The 20,746-nt window shown below is 44.3% G+C and overlaps 1 protein-coding gene across 3 annotated transcripts in view; it reads left to right on the top strand.

Annotated features, from left to right (window-relative positions):
• Positions 1 to 872: 872 nt before the first annotated feature.
• The window catches only part of LOC137431539 (ADAMTS-like protein 1), a 322,494-nt gene continuing 302,620 nt past the window's right edge, over positions 873 to 20,746 (top strand). For 2 of the 3 annotated variants that reach the window (XM_068122959.2, XM_068122957.2), the window contains exon 1: positions 905 to 1,165. The gene's annotated coding sequence lies outside the window, so the exon portion shown is untranslated. Of the gene's footprint in view, positions 1,166 to 20,746 lie in introns of all 3 variants that reach the window. The other variant, XM_078782172.1, reaches the window with a different exon arrangement.

Raw genomic sequence — 20,746 nt, 5'->3', positions numbered from 1 at the left:
ATTCTCCCCCTCTCTTCCCAAAAAACAAAAAAGTTTTTTTTTGTAAAGTTTGTAAAGTTTTTTTCTTCTTTTTTTCTTCCCCAAAAACAAGTAAGAAAAAATAAATAAATAATAAGAAACATGTTGAGATGGGATTCACGGCATTTTGACATTTTTGTCATCAGTGACAATACTAAGGTGGCAATACTAACAATTGTACGATGAAGATGTCCATGTGAGAGGTAGTTGTACATTTGTAGTGTGGATCGGTGTAGTCGTGTATTTTATTTGTTGTGCGAGTGAGATGGAAAATGTCAAAATGTCGTGATGACAAGCCGTAAAAGTCATTCTTTCCTTGTCATTCCTCGGTTGTTTTTTTGGAATTACATCCCAACTTTTTTTTCCATGGTGTTTTTTTCTGACTTGTTTTAATAAGAAACGAATGATGGTGTACCGACCGATGAGCCATCGTGTAAAGATTGGTACTAATGTAAAGTTTGATTGTGATCTCGATAATGGTGCCGTGGACTCGGGTTGTCCTGGTCTGGCGAGCTGTGACCACCCCCGCTTTGAAGACCCTTCGCGTGCACGCTTTCCTATGAGAGAGACAGAGAGAGACAGAGAGAGAGAGACAGACAGAGAGAGAGAGAGAGAGAGACAGAGACTTTGACTTTTGTATCTTTGAGAGAGAGAGATTGAGAGAGACAGAGAGAGACAGAGAGAGACAGACTGAGAGACTGAGAGAGAGATAGAGCGCGCGCGCGCCTCTTAAAACCCAAACTCCTCCTTCCCCTCCATATCCCCGCCCTCGCGGTCTCTCCAATGCCACGCCCCGAGAAACTCGCACGTTAAAAAAAACTTTCTTACCCCTTATAGCCCCGCCCCCTCTTCCGGGCGGTAAAAGACGCGCAAATCGTCTCTCTTAACGCATCTCCGTGCAGCGTGCTTTGCTGAGGCGATCCGGCGACCGGCACGATAGATAGCGGGAGGCCTAAACTACCCTCCCAAATAAGTTATTTTTCTTTTCTTCCTCTCGATCATACTATTACTAGCCCCTCCCGGCCCGTTACAACTGAGCCCGCACGGGAAGGGTTTAAGCTGAGGGCGGATGGCCAGACACCGCGGCTGAACGCGCGCCTGGTGGAGCGGGCAGAGAGAGATCCGGAACCCTGAGGCGGAGTGCGCGGTGAGCTGGGGATGCACGCAGAGTGATGACTGCATGGGTGGGTGGGGGGGACGTCGTGCTGCAATGCGCTTTAACGTGCACATTGATGTGTGGGTCGGTCTCCAAAAGTATCCATTTGACCCCAGTAAAGGTCGCACGGTTCATCGTACTTACGATGGCGCGAGTAATCCGTGCCGCTCCGTACGATTCGTCCGCGGTGTATGTCGACACGGCACGCTCGTGCAGTGCACGCCCCGCGCACCGTGCTGGAGGCGCGCTTGGGAGATGCCGAAGAGCGTCGGTCGCAACTTTGGTTTGCGAGGGCAACGGCGCGAACTTTTGCTCGGACCGGAGAACGTGGAAACAACCTTAACTGGGATTGACGGTGATGCAAACGATATTTAAAAAAAAACTTTTTACATATTTCGAAGTTGTATGACGTCATCATATATGAGCATAATTAATACCTGTCAATCATACAATGAGCAGATCCTGACGAGCTCCATATGGATCACATAATGTGAACATCCTGAACAAAACGAAGTGTTACTTATCGATCACCATCAAGGACGATTATATTTCGGGGAAAAGATGATAACAGTTATAACGATGAGGTTTATTCTGCTCTTTCCTTATTCTAAGTAGCGTGTCCGAGCATCACTGCGGTGTCCCTGCACAAGAACCCTATTACATGTAACTCTTGCTGCAGGTAGAGGCTACTGTAGCGTACGTAAGAAAATGATGAAATAGTGGAATTCGTTGTGAACTCTCCTCCTCTTGTAATGAGTGCCTGGTGATGTTCCTCCTCTCTTTCCTATGCAATGTCGAGGCTCGTGGAAGAGCTCGGTGACAGAGAATGAAAAGGCAAAGTGGTGACTGCAGCTCCAGGAACGAACAGCAAGAAAAGAGGAGTTGGTGGAGGAGGGGAGTGAACCGAAGAACCTACAAGTAAGTGTTTGCTCATTGAGGGTTAATGGAGGTAGGAAAGATTGCGCGTGGCTATGGGGGATGACGTGGAACGGTAGTGCCCGGATGTTGAAATCGTGGATGGAAGAGTGCGATTGAACAGCTCCAGGAAGGTGGTTCCACAAAAATAGGAGGAACAAACAGGTCGAGGTATGCGATGAATTTGGATTTTGGGAGTTTAACCAGAAGGAGATTGGAATGACGCTTGCCTCCTGGAAGAGGTGTGGCGTGTTTGAGACCGGAGCAGAGGCTACTGACCTGTCTGCAACGTGAGGACAACAGGCCTCGTGCCTTGGTCAGAGGCTACTGACCTGTCTGCAACGTGAGGACAACAGGCCTCGTGCCTTGGTCTCACCACGCGGGAGATGCCGATCAATTTGAGAGCTATCTGTTCCACATAAGAAGGAGATACTGTGATACTGGAGCCCCAGCCCATAGGGAAGAGCAGTATTCCAATGAGCTACAGACCAAGGCCATGCAGGCTGACTCTTCCCAAGCTTTTCCTTTTTTACACTTTCCTTCTTTCCTCTCAAATGTATGTCTCATTTTACTTCCCCCAAACTCAATCAATTATTGGCTACATAATATGTGCATGATGTTGGTACCTACTCACTGTAAAGGACAGTTGGCACTATTTCTACATTTTTACCCATTACAATCATTATGGTCCTCAAATGCATATAATTATTTGCGCGAGGAAGAGGAGGAGGAGGAGGACGGATGGGTGAGGAGCCGGAGAGGAGGAGGACGGTTGGTGAGGGCGAGGAGGATGGTTGAGGGGCCATAGGGGTGGAGGAGAGTTGGTGACGGACTGGAGAGGTGGAGGAGGGTTGGTGAGAGGGAGGACGATTGGTGAGGAGCCATAGGGGTGGATGAGAGTTGGTGAGGAGCTGGAAAGGTGAAGGAGGGTTGGTGAGGAGCCGGAGAGGTGGAGGAGGACTGGTGAGAGGGAGGACGATTGGCGAGGAGCCATAGGGGTGGAGGAGAGTTGGTGACGGGCTGGAGAGGTGGAGGAGGATTGGTGAGGAGCCGGAGAGGTGGAGGAGGGTTGGTGAGAGGGAGGACGATTGGCGAGGAGCCATAGGGGTGGAGGAGAGTTGGTGACGGGCTGGAGAGGTGGAGGAGGGTTGATGAGAGGGAGGACGATTGGCGAGGAGCCATAGGGGTAGAGGAGAGTTGGTGACAGGCTGGAGAGGTGGAGGAGGGTTGGTGAGAGGGAGGACGATTGGGGAGGAGCCATAGGGGTGGAGGAGAGGTGGAGGAGGGTTGATGAGAGGGAGGACGATTGGCGAGGAGCCATAGGGGTGGAGTAGAGTTGGTGAGGAGCTGGAGAGGTGGAGGAGGGTTGGTGAGGAGCCGGAGAGGTGGAGGAGGGTTGGTGAGAGGGAGGACGATTGGCGAGGAGCCATAGGGGTGGAGGAGAGTTGGTGACGGGCTGGAGAGGTGGAGGAGGATTGGTGAGGAGCCGAAGAGGTGGAAGAGGACTGGTGAGTTTAGATGTTTTCCCCTTTTTCAAAAGGTTCTGGAGCCTAAAAAACAACTTTTTATTTTTATTTTTTACATTCCGAGGCTCTTCTTCCCTATCCATAAAGGTATTTTCGTGTAAAATATACTTAATATATCCTTCTGGCTGACAGGATGGCATAGAGGTGCGCACACTTTCCTTTAAGCTGTCTAGCCTATGGGTTTGAATCCTGGCCCAGCTATAAACTGTCATCCCGGTGTTTCACAGGAAGGGTGATTCACCATCGTGTGCCGTCCCTCGGATTGACTTAAAACTGGGCGTCTTATCTGTCGGCGTTACTTAGTGGACGTTAAAGATCCCCACGAAGTCCTTCACGAAGACTAGTTAGGTGAGCTATCGCCGGCACCATGACCAAATTACAAATTCCTGCCATAACCAGCAGAGGGCACCGCATCAGCAGGACAGCAGGGCCCTTAGCCAATGATGCCACCCCGCAGCCTTGTGCTGCATTCGAAAGAAGAAGAATGTATCCTTCCACGTCATCACATAAATAATGAATGTTCAGTTCCTGCACAATGGATCGATTTATTGATGCACTCATGTTGCATTTTTTATACAAATCACTCTCACTATTTTGCTTACTCGTATCATTCCTGGTGTACCTATCAAAGTATTTTTTATGTTTTTGTATGTAATTTATGATATTTTAAATCAAAATCAGCTTTTACATGCTATATAAAATGGGTTGGCACAAAATGGCTTTTCACATTTGTGATTTTGGATTTGTGACCCTGATGCAGTATCTCTCAGAGGATGTTGTGTTATTGATGCTAATCCTGGAACAAATGCGTGATGTTGCATTGCTTTATCAAAGTGATAAGTGCATGATGACTATAAAAAAAGAATTTTAAAAAATCCTAATTCTGTGTGATCATAAATCCCACTCTGTGGCCAAATTCCAAATTCCTGTCCTTACTACTGCTGAGAAGGAAAAATCAAAGCATGCGGTGTAATCCTTGCCATGGGGCTGTTTTGGAGTCACTGAACCTGGAGAGAGAGAGAGAGAGAGAGAGAGAGAGAGACTGAGAGAGAGACTGAGAGAGAGACTGAGAGAGAGACTGAGAGAGAGACTGAGAGAGAGACTGAGAGAGAGACTGAGAGAGAGACTGAGAGAGAGACTGAGAGAGAGACTGAGAGAGAGACTGAGACTTTTGTCCTTTTATTATAAAAGTATAAAACCAAAGTATTCCAACTCCACTTCACATACAAATCACAACCTCATTTCCAATGCATTTGCACAAAACACCCCCCATGCCCCATAACTCTTCAAACACAAGAAGGTTCCCCATGTTGACATGATAAGCATGTTCGAGCTTTATACGTGCTGACACCATCCCGATGAAACAAAAAAGTGCATTTTCATTTTTTTCCACTACCTAATCTGGCTTTTCTGGTTTTATAAATTGCAAGCTTAGCAATTCCAAACAAAAAATTCAAAAGAAAAATCACAGAGTTTTTCCTAGTATTACATGCAAGTCCATAAACAAAGATTGTAACAGAAAAAACAATTTTGAATTTACAAAAGATTCGGCTCAGAAACAGAGATGACAATCTCTTGCACTCAATAAACGCATGATACAAATGTTCAACATTACCACAAAAAGGACATAAATTAGACACAGCAGGGTTAAACTTCTGAACTAACACCTGTGTGGCCAGGGCGTGATGGACCAGTCTCCAATTTAGGTCTCCTGTACGTCCTGTGAGAGAGAGAGAGAGAGAGAGAGCGAGAGAGAGAGAGAGAGAGAGAGAGAGAGAGAGAGAGAGAGAGAGAGAGAGAGAGAGAGAGAGAGAGAGAGAGAGAGAGAGAGAGAGAAGAAAAAAAAAAAAAAAAAAAAGACACGGAACATCAATATTTCATTTATAACGTTACGGTGAATTTTTTTTTACCACCACATCAATACTGCTAATGACAAAAGGGAGAAAGCGGAGGTAACATGACCACCACATGAAGTATCGCTCCAGTTCGTAGCTTCATTACAACAAAGGAGAGGAGGCTTTGCCAAGATTGTCATGTACAATTTGTGGCTATTCACGCTAAGTAATTAGGCCAAAAAAATATTAAATAATGTAATAAGCCTGCATGTGTTCCCAAAACGTAATCCGTGATCCAGAAATCTTTCGAATCCTCTCAATTTCCTTCGTTCTTCAACATAACAGTTTCAGTTTGATATAAAACAAGCGTGGATAGCCAAGCGTAAACCTTTTATTATACCCAACATAAACCAACTTTATATAAATTAATCAGTAATACAATATAGGGACTTGATGTTCATAAAGAGGGAATTAATGAAAATCAGCAAGCGTCCAGATTGCTCACTTTAGTGTGGTTCAAGTTGACCATTTTGTGCAATGCAAATGTCCTAACTAGATTCAAGGATCTCATCAAAACCAAAATCTAATCCTTGAAATTGTCAAAGCCTGCTGCACTCTGGTTACAGTACATGGATATGGTGGATATTTTTCGTAAGTTTATCAGAGCCGAATGTACTGGAAATTGGGCACTACATCTTGAAGTGGTCTCGGAAATGCTCCACTTCCTGGAAGCATCTGGGCATAACCTCTCCACAAAATTGGCCCTAGTGTATGTCCAATCTTCAGGTGCAACATCCACTTGTTTACCGACACTTCAAAGAAGGCTACCATGTTATCAGAAGAAGTGATCATTTTTGGGCTGGCCTGTCCTCAGATCTAATCATAGAGCAGTTACTGATTAGAAGTACGGTATGAAAACCAGTGGTGGACTCACAAGAGGACAAGGAATGACAAAACAATGTTTTACATGGCTGATTTCCATGCCAACTTGCTCAGAAGTCAACAATGGCATGTAGGAGCTAACAGGTGTGAACTACAACACAGGGGGAGCAGAACAGGGACATGACACAAGCTAGACAAGCACAAGACATGAAAGACACGCGCACAGTTCTTCGATACCTGCAGGAGAGAAACTCCTTCAGCTCTGATCAAAACTTGTGTAATATCTCCACAGACATACATGCACACAACACAGTCAATGTTAATGCATCAAAAACCATTGGAAACACCATCCTGACCAATATGAATGGAAAAACTGCTGCAGAGTTCCCATTGAAGAGAAATGGTGCTCCAGACTTGTTTGATTCCGCACTACTACTCCAAGAACCACAGAAGCCAGTCCTGGAAGATGCCATCTGGTCTGTTATGGCACCTAACATTCCAGGAATAACAGGTGAAGTCCAGCACATACTGGATGGTGGGGCACTATTCACCCTCTCCTGTGGACACATGTTTCAACGTACGAAGAGATTTGTGCTTGGTACACTAACTATGTAACAAAAATGTATGGAAAAGCCATTGTGGTATTTGATAGCTATAGTAGTATATCCACAAAGGACACACCAGCGATAAGCAAAAAGTTGTGTTGGAGCAACTGTGCCATTCAACGAGGACATGCATTTTATGATGAAGGACAAATTACTGGCAAGCAAAACAAACAAGCAGCGCTTTGTCAAGATGCTTGTTGACAAGTTACAGAATGTGAACTGCAAGACACATCATGCGTCTGGCAATATTGATCTCCTCATTGTGCAGAAAGCAGTGGAGTCAGCGACCATGACCAACACTGAACTGGTAGGCGATGATACAGATCTGCTATACCTACTGATTTACCACACCAGCCTCAAGACATGTGACCTGTTTTTCCAACACGACCTAAAGAATGACATGAATAAAGCACGTGTGTGAAACGTGAAGGCTGTCGAGCAGAAACTAGGCCCTGATCTGTGCAGCAACATTCTCTTCCTACATGCTCTTCTTGGATGTAACACTACCTCCCACCTATATGGCATAGGAAAGGGAACTTCCCTCAAGAAATTCAACTGCAGCAGCAACTTCTGTGAGCAAGCCAAGGTATTTGACACACAATGAGCTTCAACTCAGGATGTTGTAACCGTGGGAGAGAATACTCTGTTGTGTCTCTATGACACGAAGCCCACAGAAGACCTGAATTCACTGCGATACGAGCGTTTTTAGGTTGCTACCAGAACTTCTCGTGTTTAGCCACAAAGTCTGCCACCCACATCAGCAGCAGCAAAATACCTAATACAGACTTCGCGTCTACTACCAGCAACAACAGTAGAAGGGAAAAGTAAATGAGTTTCAGCCGGAAGAGTGGGAGTGGATGGAAAGTGATGGAAGACTTGTTCCAGTATGGCTCCAGCTCCTAAAGAACTCCTTTGGCTGATCAGATGTAACTGCCAGGCAGATTGCATAAGTATGAGGTGTACATTCAGCACACATGACATGGAGTGTTCCTCTGCTTGTGGCAATTGCAGAGGGTTTGCATGTACGAATTTGATGCAGTTTGCATGTTTTGAAGATGAAGATGTGGCTGAATATGCAGACTGATTTATACAAGTAATAGAAAATCTTTAAACTTATGATGTGTTAGGGTGGTGGCGTTAGGGTAGTGGTTGAGGGGAGGGGGGAGGGGAGAGGGGAGGAGGAAATGTAGGGGTCACAGATGCAATGTGCAGTTTTAACTGTGTAGTTATCATGATAACGAAAAATAAATTGGTCATTTGCAATTAAATTTTCGCTCGGAATATGCTTTAGCATTTTAAACATTTTCCGCAACTTGGATCGCTGAAGAGTTTTTATATGTTATATAAGACACATTTATCTGCATAAAACAGTTGGAGACGTTTGTTACAATTTTGGCTAGGTTTGCTCTTTATTTTGCATAAAATTCCTGTACTATATAGTATATACATACTGCAATATTTTAAATTTGTAATTGACTGCTATACCACATCAGCTAGAGAGCCCTCTGGTGTGGACTTTCAGGATAGCGAGCATAACTTGTTCCACCTTTCCTGCCATGGGAATCTTTCCCCACCATATTCTCCATGTTACATCTTTCATTTGTTTTCCATTAAGATTGGGGCTTAACATCCCCTGCAAATGATGGTGTGCCCTGCACTGTAGTGCGTCTTTCATGGCACAGCACCAGATGAAAGTTTTATTTGGACTATACACCAAGGAGAAGCCGAGCTGCTCAAAAGCGAGAACGTGACTGCTGAACTGTCAAATTAGTTTAGGTTGGTTTTTCATTTAACAGCATCTTAGCAGACATATAACTTCCTATACTGTTACTGCAGACTGTCCGCTAATTTGCCTTTCAATGTTTGATGAAGTGTGTGAACGAGGAATAGAATTAAAATATTTTTTGGGAATGGTATGCAGAGAGGAAGTGAAGATCAGTCTTCTTTTCTTGTATTAAAGACTTCCTTTTCCTGAGAAACTTTAAAAGTCTGTGTTGTATGGCAGTAGGAGGGCCTTGGCCAAATAAATTGGGAAGGTAATGGAATACATACAGTGGGGTGAAAAGTACGAGTCCAGTAGGAAATATATTGTTGTGTGATTCCCTCCCAGTTAACACCAGGAGAGTCACGGATGGCCAATAGCGAGCTTTTAACTCCGAAGGCGATGATCAAATGCGGATTTTACTATATATGCGCGGGAGGGAGAAAGAGAAGAAGCAGAAGCTTACCTGTCGTGATCGCCAGCAGTCCCAACCTGAAAAAAGTAACTCAAACCGAGGTGGATTTAAAATGTACAAAAATAAACAGGTTTATTAAAATGGAATGCTGGGACAAAGAAAAGCGTGACGGTAAAACGAAGTTCCTAAATGGAGCGCTCCCTCAAACCATACTTGAACACATACGAAGGGAAATATGAAAATAAAATTAAAACGTGTGGTTTAACTTAGCTCCGATCACTGGTGAGGTCTCGTCAGGGTTGTCAAAATCGTCTGACGGGGTGTTGGTGACGTTGTGTGCGAAGCGCGCGCGTTGTTGCGAAACAGGCCTCGATGAAGGCCTCCCACGCGAGGCGAATGGGCCGCGTGCAGGGCGCTCCTCCAACCGTGCCTGGCTTTGTCCACCCGTCCTCTGCACGGAGAGCCGCAGTTACCGGTGGCGTCTCCGAACACGGTCGGTCCAAGCACTTTCTGGAGTCCTTCGTCCATGCACAACCGTCTTCCCCCAGAGTCCGGAACCAAGAGAGAGAGTCAATGGCAGAGGAAGGCGTGAGGGGCAAGCGAGAGAGAAGGCAAGAGAGGGCAAGAGCGGAGGGTCAGAGAAAAGGGAATTCGATGAACTCTTAAATGGATATAATAAATGCTTATTACAATAGGAAAATCAAATCAGTCTTTACTCACAATCAATGATTATTGTGACTCTCTTTTGCCATGAGAATTGCCTCAACGCCCTCTGTAATTGATTTAATTAGTTTATGCATTATGTTGAAGTCAGTCTTTTCCCAACAGTGTTGTAATGCACTCCAGAGCATAGTCAAACTGCTCACATAAATTTTATCTTTCTCTGAAATGTATTCAGCCTTCATTTATTCTTTTAAGCCAAAGTGTCGGTCAAGAATAACTACAATTAATTAAATAATATGGATACATATCTTCAATATTACAGATTTGTGCTTGAAATCCTGATTCGTGATATGGACAGTCACGTGAAAAAGTAAGTACACCCCATGTAAAGTTTTGACTTTTTCAACATATTTCAACATACAGCTAGGGGATCTTCATTTCAACAATATTGATAGATAAAGGTGATATAATATAACAAATATCATGAAACATTTACATTTTGTAGTCCATTGTATAATTTAAATAAACATAAATGCAAATTTCGCATGTGGAAAAAGTAAGTACACCCTTGGTTCTAATAGGTGGTATTGCCCCCTTTGGCAGAAACAACCTCAAGTAGGCGTTTCTTATAACTGTCTACCAGTCTCTGACATCGACTGGGAGAAATTTTTGCCCACTCCTCCATGCAGAATTCTTTCAGCTGTGCGATGTTTGAGGGGTTTCTTGCATGCACAGCTCGTTTAAAATCCCCCCACAACATCTCGATGGGATTTAAATCCGGGCTTTGACGAGGCCATTCCAGAACCCTCCATTTCTTTCTTTTCAGCCATTCCTTCGTGGATTTACTGGTATGTTTAGGGTCATTGTCATGTTGCAAGGTCCACCTTCGGTTGAGCTTCAACTTTCCGACAGATGGCCTCACATTATCCTCAAGCACCCTCTGGTACAATGAAGAATTCATAGTGGATTAAATGATGGTGAGCTGCCCAGGACCTGATGCAGCAAAGCTGCCCCAAACCATAATATTTCCACCACCATGCTTTACAGTTGGTATCAGGTTCTTGTGGTCAAATGCTGTCTTAGGTTTTCGCCAAACATGTCTTCTGGTACTGTGGCCAAATAGCTCTACCTTTGACTCATCTGTCCAGAGCACATTGTTCCAGAAGTGCTGGTCTTTGCCGAGGTGTTTATTGCCAAACTTTAGTCTTGCCCTGATGTTCTTTCTGGACAGCAAAGGTTTCCTCCTGGCACACCTCCCATATAGATCAAATTTGTGCTGCCTCTTTCTAATGGTAGACTCGTGCACTTTGCCATCAACAGTGGTAAGAGCTACCTGTAGGTCCCGTGATGACATTCTGGGGTTCTTAGAGACTTCTTTCAGCATCTTGCGGTCTGCTCTCGGGCTGAACTTGCTGGGGCGGCCTGGCCTGAACAAGTTGGCAGTTGTTTGGAATCTTCTCCACTTGTAGGTGATCTTCCGGACAGTCGAATGATTGATTTCAAATTGTTTGGAGATCTTTTTAAATCCCTTCCCAGACTCGTAGGCATCTATAACTTCTTTCTGAAGGCCTCAGAGAGCTCTTTTGATCTAGGCATGGTGACGCCGCACACTTCAACAACAAAGAGCAAACCAAACTAAATGTCTGAGGTTTAAATAAGACAGGTTCCTCCAAGATCCTCTCTAACGATGTTCTAATCATTTGCACCTGAGCTGGTGCACCTGATTCTAATTTTAGGTATTTGAAGTAGTGATAAATGTCGGGGTGTACTTACTTTTTCCACATGCGAAATTTGCATTTATGTTTATTTAAATTATACAATGGACTACAAAATGTAAATGTTTCATGATATTTGTTATATTATATCACCTTTATCTATCCAGATTGTTGAAATGAAGATCAAATAGCTGTATGTTGAAATATGTTGAAAAAGTCAAAACTTTACATGGGGTGTACTTACTTTTTCACGTGACTGTATATATGTATATGTATATGTATATATGTATATGTATGTATATATGTGTGTATATGTATATATGTATGTATGTACAGTGCATTCAGAAAGTATTCAGACCCCTTCACTTTTTTCACATTTTGTTATGTTGCAGCCTCATGCTGAAATCGTTCAAATTCATTTTTTCGTCATCAATCTACACTCAATACCCCATAATGACAAAGAGAAAACAGGATTTTAGAAAGTTTTGCAAATTTATTAAAAATTAAGAACTGAAGTATCACATTAACATAGGTATTCAGACCCTTTGCTATGATACTTTAGCTCACGGAAGCATTAGCTTTAACTTCACGGAAGCCTCTCCTCAGTGAAAGACACATGAAAGCTCGCTTGGAGTTTGCAAAAAAGCACCTAAAGGACTCTCAGACTGTGAGAAACAAGATTCTGGGGGCTTTCATGTGTCTTTCACTGAGGAGAGGCCTCCGTCTGGCCACTCTGCCATAAAGCCCAGATCGGTGGAGTGTTGCAGTGATGGTTGTCCTTCTGGAAGTTTCTCCCATCTCCACACAGGATCTCTGGAGCTCAGCCAGAGTGACCATCGGGTTCTTGGCCACCTCTTTTACCAAGGCCCTTCTACCCTGATTGCTCAGTTTGGTCGGGCGGCCAGCTCTAGGAAGAGTCCTGGTTGTTCCAAACTTCTTCCATTTAAGAATTATGGAGGCCACTGTGTTCTTGGGAACCTTCAATGTAGCAGAATTTTTTTTTGTAGGCTTCCCCAGTTCTGTGCCTCGACACAATCCTGTTTCTGAGCTCTGCAGGCAGTTCCTTCGACCTTATGGCTTGTTTTTTGCTGTGATATGCATTGTCATGTGTGTATCATAGTGTTGCGGTTTTGAGAGTGTAAATATGACATCATTAAAGGTTAAAGGTTTTCCCCCCATAGTTAGTCCACAAGCAACACGAAGGCCCACTTAGAATTAGTTATGTCACAGTATGTGTAAGAGTAGGCCATTTCCCTAGTGATATCTGCGTTGTGTAAAGAAATGAGCTTAGGTCCTTTTCATTTTGCGGCCACCCTTCATTTTCATCATGGGCAAACTCGATCCCGCGCCCCATTTGGCATCCCTCAAGTTTGTTACGCTTTAGCCGCCAGCAGCGTTCGCTGCCCTTGGTTTCGCTCACAACTAGTCGGGTAACCAACCATGAGGTAGGCCTAAGAAGAGGGAGGAGCGCGAGGGTCGAGGTGTGGCCACGTCAAGCAGCGCGTCAGAGGCGGTGACGGTAGGAGCAACAGCCAACCAGGGCTGAGAGGGCATGGCTTGATTGGGCATGGTACAGAGCGTCTAGTAAGTTTGGGAGGGTTCGCTGGGCAAGGCTATATAAGCCAGCGCACAAATCCCTTGGGAGGACTGACTTGATGAGGACTCGTGTGACAGGACTTGATGAGGACTCGCATGCATACGGAGTTGAGAAGGGAGAGGCGCTTACGAAGGTCTTGTATTGAGAGGGCTGAAGCCCAGCACTGGGAGTACTCAGAGGACCGGCGTGCACACAGTTTCGAGGCCATTGATTGAGAAGCGCATTGTTCGCGTTTATTGAACTGTTCGCTTATTACGTACGCGGCTGAGCCACAAGTGTAACCGCCAAAGCCAGCCCTACTTCACCCTGTAATAATCCCATGCGCGAAAACGACACGTGGAGAGCTCCTGCAGTCTTTATCCATCTTCTTCGTGGTGCGAGTTGGGGACCGGAGGAAGAGCTGCCCGAACGCCATTCCTGGACGTGCTGACCTGTTCATCTGCAAACCCCGTGTGAGTGTGTCTGAGTGTGAACGGGCCCATTTGTCTTGGGATAAGTATAAGACTGTTTAAGGCTGCACTGTGTTTTGTTCTTCTTCTTGTTGTACAAAGTGTAAATAAATTATGTTATTCCTTTCTTCCAAATTCGACCGTTTCCGTGATTTCCTCCATTGGGTAAGCGTGGCACGATTACGAACCGCTTGGATCGGGTTTTAGTCATTGATAACGGCTCGGGTCACGGGTTCACTACCGCTCGGCGTTTCAACCAACACCCGTGATTCGGGCGGGGCTTATTTCCTCGTTTCCAGTCAGCGCGAGTAATTCGGTAATAGTGATTAGTCCTACGACCCTACTTCGCGCTGTCCGGGAAGGACGTCATCGGTCCCGGGCCCCGTCGGCTAGTCAAAGACAAGGGGACTAATCCCCCCTTGGTAAGGGGAAAAGGCCGGCGCTGAGATCCGCAACAATATATATGTGCGTGCGTGTGTGTGTGTGTGTGTGTGTGTGTGTGTGTGTGTGTGTTTGTGTGTGTGTGTGTGTGTATATATATATATATATATGTATATATATATGTACATATATTGCGAATGGTTCGGTGGATGTGTGGAGTATCGTTGAGAGGGAGGAAGACAAATGATGAATTGCGAAAGATGATGGGAATAGAGCCTGTGATGGATGCTGTGAAGAGAAACAGTTTGAGATGGTTTGGTCATGTGTTGAGGAAGGATGAAAGTGACTGGTTGAGAAGAGTGATGGAAATGAATGTAGAAGGAAGTAGAGGACGGGGAAGATGGAGAAAGACTTGGCTAAAGATGGTCGAAGAAGAAATGCGGGCAAGGGGGTTAACAAGGGGTTGGTATATATACTAGCTTGGCTCGGCTCGCTGCACTCGCCTCACCAAGCGTCGTTACAGAGGAACGGGCTTATTTTAGCTGAGGATAATGACTGTACCTGAGTTGCTGTGTTGTCATGATTTACAGCAATCATAATAATAATAATAATAATAATTCATTTATTTTGTATAGCGCTTTTCCAGAAGCCCAAAGGCGCTTTGACAGAGTGGAAAACATAATGCATAACAATACATGAAAACAACAATTGCAAAAAGACAAGAATCAAGAAAACAAACAGCAGCATAATACAAACAATTATTTTGCACAAATTTATTTGTAGTGTTTGTGATATTACATTTTTATAAGCAATTTAGGTTGAAGATGGGACACAAGTGCGATATTTGGATTTGTTGATTTTCATCTGGGAAAATGCCATCTCACAGAGCTATATGGAGCCAAAGTAGGCCTTCACCTTTAGTGCACAGGATGTCAGAAGAGGGTACTTCTTGCTGTTTACAAGTCCCCAAAAGTATTTGTCCCTTGACATAACTTCCAGCTCTACATGTATGTCATTTTGCATGGTGAGGATCTCCATGTCAAGTCCACTGCTTTGTTTAAATACATGCTGAAATTTTACTGTCAGTTCTCCGATATCCACTTGAAGAAAAGGATTTTAGACAAACATAATGATTTGTTCCATCTTGTCTACCTCTTGAAATCATGTATTTAATTCCTTTGCCAATCTGTTCGGGTGCTCACAGGTTATTTTTTTGGATGGAACCCTTTCTCTTTGACGTTTTGTTGGATTTTCTCCACATTTGGGAAAAGCTCTGTCAAATTACACACAGGCCCAGCTTCAACTTGAACACATTCACTGCACTGATTATGTGTGACAATCTCTGTCCCTCCCGTACAGTTCCCGATTAGCTCGTTCAATTTTTCCATTATATCCGTAAGGAACCCCAAGTCTAGCAATCATACATTATCTGGCAGCTCGCTGTACACCTCTTTTATTGATTTGAAAATGGTGACAATTTGAGAGATTCGATGTAAGAATCTCTGGAGCACTTTTCATCGACTTAATTTTTTGAAATGCTCTTGAAATTTTGCATGCATTGTCTTGTGATGCCATTCCAGATGACCTCTTTTCTCAAGGCTACAATCTGGTGACATCTGGGTTTGGATGCTCTTGTCTTTGATATTCGTAAAAATAAATTCACTTTCACATGCATTGTGAAAATTGTAGGTTTTTGCCCTCTTCTTGGACGGACCTGGCTCCCCGCTCGTCATTTTGGCTTCAGGAAATTAATCTTAGAAACAAGAAAAAATGAAAATGAAAAGCCCAGCTTATTCCATGTTTCGATGGTTCGACAACAGACAATGAGCAGCTGACAACTGTACGGAGGCCGTGGCAGTACAGTAACTGCATCCTAGATGGATAATTGGTTTGTATAGACAAAAATAATTTCTCATTGGCCTGTGCGCCGACATTTAGCTCTTTTTAAACTTTCCGGCACCTGGAATTTGCAACCCACGGTTGCCACAGTTTTAAATAAACCACCGCACAGAATTTTTCTTTTCTCTCTCTCTCTCTCTCTCTCTCTCTCTATCTCTCTATCTCTCTATCTCTCTATCTCTCTATCTCTCTATCTCTCTATCTCTCTATCTCTCTATCTCTCTATCTCTCTATCTCTCTATCTCTCTATCTATATATATATATATATATATATATATATATATATATATATATATATATATATAATGTTAAGATCGACGATTCAAGACTTTGGATTCGACTGGTTGGAGATCACTGGTCTGGATCATGCCTTGGAGCAAAAAATGGGATGATGAAAGTAGCTGGCGGCCTTATTGGCATCACACTAAATCCATATGCCCACATCAAATTTTTGGCTGTGGTGTGGCCATATGGCTGATCTACCCACTACCAAAGGGAAACATCATCATGAGCTCACAGAAGCGAAGGTCAAGCAACAGGAGAAGAATGTTATAGAGCTCAAACTATTGACAAATTCACTAATCCCTTTGCAGATGTATGTGAGCAGCTGATAAACATGGTTACCAAAGCTGTTGGATAAGGACATCAACAAGTGGGCTTTTTTTTTTCTTTTTTTTTTGTATACTGAATCGAGGCTCGTGAAAGAGCTAACATTTATTTCACAAACAAATCAACCAGACAAACAAAATATACAAAAAGAGGGAGCGGAAGACAATATGGGGAGAGAAGGGGAAGCACACAACCACAACATTTGAGAGCAGGGAGAAGTGTGGGAGGGAGAGGGCTTGGGGGCAGGAGGCGTGGGAAGGGGAGGGGGGGGGGTGGGAGAGGTATAAAACACAAGGGGACCGAAATTAGCGGGGGTAGAAAAGATCAAGGTTTTGGATGGGGGAGGATAAGAGATGGTGGTGAACAGCTGTTTTAAAGACCTGGAGGGTGGAGTGGGATTGAAGAGAGTGAGGGAGTTTGTTCCAGAGGCAGGAGAAAAGAGGAATGAAGGAGTGAAGGTGAGCAGAAAGTCTTGATTTTGGCAGTTTAACCATAAGAGGGTTGCAGGCAGATCTTGTGCGACCTGTAGGAATATTTGGGGGATAGAGCCCAGAGAGAGCTGGGGGGGCAAGGCCAGAGAGGAGTCGGTAGAAGACGGAAAGACCACCAACCTGCCTGCGGTGAGTGAGTGAATGGCCCTTGGAGTTAGCTTCATCGCGGGAGATTCCAATGATTCTGAACGCTTTGGTTTCAACAGCGTGAAGACGAGCTAGGTGTGAGGCAGGAGCACCAGACCAGAGGGGAGAGCAGTATTCCATAGAGCTGTGGATGAAAGCCTTGTATGTGGTGAGGAGCTCAGGTGTGCCAAGGAAGGACTTCGCACGACGGAGGATGCCCAGTCGGCGACTGGCTTTGGAGGACAGATTTGAAATGTGGTTTTCCCAGGAAAGATCATGGCAAATAGTGAGACCCAAAAGCTTGAGTGACAGAACTTCTTGGAGAGGATTATTCAGAAAGTGGATGGGAGGGTTTTCCAGTCGGTCTTTTCGGAGAGACATCGTAAGAGTGTGAGATTTATCAGGATTGAAAGACATGTTCCATTTGTTTGCCCAGTCTGTGATTTTGTCCAGGTCTGCAGAGAGTGAGGAGGCTGCAGACTGCCGATCTGAGGGATGAGGAATGGAGCGACAGAGAGTAGAGTCGTCAGCAAAGAGATAGAGAGGATTTTCAAGAGAGTCAGAGAGATCATTGATGAAGACCAGAAAAAGCACAGGGCCCAGAACACTACCTTGGGGAACTCCAGCCTGAACAGGAAGAGGAGATGAGAGAAACCCATTCAGGGCCACACGTTGACTACGACCAGAGAGGAAGTCCGCCAGCCATGCGTGGAGATTTCCATGGATACCAAAGGAGGAGAGTTTGGTGAGCAGAGCGGGGTGCCAGACCGTATCGAAGGCACGTGAAATGTCAAGGGAGACAGCTCTAATTTCCTGTTTGGCGTTGAGGACCTCCATCCATTGTTGAGAAAGCAGAAGCAGCATGTCCAGAGTAGAGTGACCAGGTCTGAAACCAAATTGATGATCAGAGATCAAGCCATTGGAGAAGAGGAAAGATTTCATATCTGAAGCAATGATGGATTCCATGACTTTGCTGATAATTGGGAGAAGGCTGATTGGTCTGTAGTTGCTGGGATCTGTTTTTGCACCTTTTTGTGCAAAGCGGTGATGTTGGCTGATTTCCAAGCAGATGGCAGGTGACCTTGAGCAAAAGAGAGGGTGAAGAGAACAGAAAGAGGGAGTGAAAGAGCGGAAGAACATGATTTTAGGACCCGTGGGCTAATGCCGTCAGGACCAGTTGCAGAATCAGAGTCGAGGGTTGACAGAAACTTTTCCACCTTGTCAGGAGGAAAGGACACAGAGTCCAGGAGCAGCTGGGTACAACTGGGTACGGTGGGTACAGAGAGGGATGGGTTTGGGACACAAGATTTAGAGGCAAACACAGAGTTGAGGCATTCAGCTTTTTCACGTGATTTGGAAAGGATAAATTTGTGCTGTTTGTTTCAGGGAGAATCTCAAGAAATAATGTGAATCGTTGAGCTGCAATGAAGAAACTTAAGTTACAGATGTGGTCATCAGCAGGAAAGAGGTTTACTGTAAAAGATGGAAATGAAAATGTGGAGCTCAAGGAAGAAAGAGTGATATTTGCCCACATGTTTGTAATCTCCAAATCCAGAGAAATTATCTTAAGCAAGCTGTTGGAACCTATTAATTTTTTGTTGTTCCACGAGGACTTTGCGTTTGCAGAAGATGGTTGCTGCTCCACACTGCATAAAACAATGATTTGATGTCGATGCTTGAGGATCTGCCAACTAGGACAGACAAGTAAGTGCCAGAGGGAGATCCAAAGTCTGATACTCAATCTGCCTCCATTTGCAAATGTGTGGCAATTATCGATGGATTGGCTGATCTGCCATCACAAGACAAGCCAGAGTGGATAGCCAATTGTTCTGGTCGAGCAAAGCACTTCAATGAAAGACACTGGCAGAGATACAGCAAATGACAAGCTGAATACTGGTGTTTGACCAGTATGGCATTGGTGAATCACTGAAAATGCCTATGCGTGAGAGAAGACCAGGCAGTAACAAGTATGCAGCATATTACATGACAGATATAACATCAATCGCAAGAGTTAGCATGTATAATGTTGTAGCTTATATAAAGACAAACTATTAATTCACCGCATATCTAGCTCACACAGTTCTAGAGCATGCCCTGGCAAATGGAAAGAATGTTGTAGTGGCATAGGATGATCATGCAGAAGTCACTCACAGACAAGTTAATCTCTCAAGTATTCAAGAAGAGACAGACACCAAGATATAATTCTTTATTATTTTGACACCACATCAAATGCGGCCACCTCCATTAGGATCTACTCTCCAGATACTGACATTCTTGTACTAGCTGTTAGATGTTATCCAAATCTCTGCCAAGACGCATGTTTTGTGACATGAACTGCCCAGAAACATAGTCATACAACGTCAACCCATCTACAATGCACTTGGTCTCAACAAAGCTGCAGCACTGCCAGGTTTTCATGCACTATTCGGGGCAGAAATCACTGGTAGACTTGCTGGCAAGGGGAATATGACATACTAGAAAGTGGTACAAGAACTTCACATCGATGATGAGATAGTGCATGCACTTGCACAGCTTGGTGCAACAGAGAAACCATATGGAGCCTTAATTTGACAAATGGTGCAGACATGAAGTGGTGGCTTTTCATAAAAAAGCAAGCTCAATCTGAAGGTCTACCACCAAATAGGGCTGCATGCTACCTGCAATTTTGAGAGCTTATTACCAGGCTATGGTTTGATACAGTGATGCAGTAGCCAACTCCGAGCTACCACAGCCTCAGCAATATGGTTGGGATTTCATTGAAGAGCACTTCCAACCAGCGATGACTTCCTTGTCTTCTGATCGTGATGCAGTGACTCATCTGGTGAAATATTCATGTGCACAGACAGACATGATGTGCAAACAACTGCTGCAAATGCAGAAAAGATGGACTGCACTGTACCGACCTACAGTACGTAACTGTTGTGATGATGAAGAACCATGTGAAAATTGGGAAGAAACTGTCTTAAAAGATGACGAGAATGTGAGTGATGAAGATTAATATACTGGAATTAATTTTGAGAATGTGAATAGGCAAGAACTGGCTAATAATTTATCAACCAAAGAAACATTGGCTGAACTTGGAGGAGATTTCAAGCTTTTGATGACTGATGTCCAATATTGCCGCATCAGATGGTTGCTTAAGCACAGACCATCTGCGCCAGGGGTACAACCCCCGACGAGTGGCCAAAACTGTGTTTTAATTACCGTGTTTTAATTACTGTGTTCTTAATATTACCAAGTCTACAACCTCCCAAAGATTGCCTAATTAATAACCGAACCTGGTGGTGTTCGTGGAGGAAGGCAGGAAAATGGCAAAATATTTCTTAGAATTAATGGGGAGTTATTTACAAAAAAGGGGGAAATAAGGAAGGATAGGACAATCGATGAACAATACAGATCTGGTGGTCAAAGGACACAAGAAAGAGGGAAGAAGGAACACACATTCGTATATATACAATGAAAATAAGGCCTAACCCGCTAATGTTCCTGACATTACCAGTTTCATACAATGAAGGGGAACAGGTGAGGACTTTAGGCTGGCACGAGCTGGTTATGGCTCACCATGATGATGTGACCATGCAGGTTTGCGCAGCAGAGATAAAGTGCAGCACAGGGCACGATGCCTATGAGAAGGAATGGCAATGAGGGACGATGATAAGCTGTCCGTTCTCTTACACGTCCTCCTCGGTTAGTGACCAAATT

The sequence above is a fragment of the Myxine glutinosa genome, chromosome 7 (genome assembly GCF_964187855.1).
Source record: "Myxine glutinosa chromosome 7, kmMyxGlut1.1, whole genome shotgun sequence".
NCBI lineage: Eukaryota > Metazoa > Chordata > Myxini > Myxiniformes > Myxinidae > Myxine > Myxine glutinosa.
The sequence above is the reverse complement of the archived record's forward strand: the minus strand, read 5'-3'. Positions and strand labels throughout refer to the sequence as shown.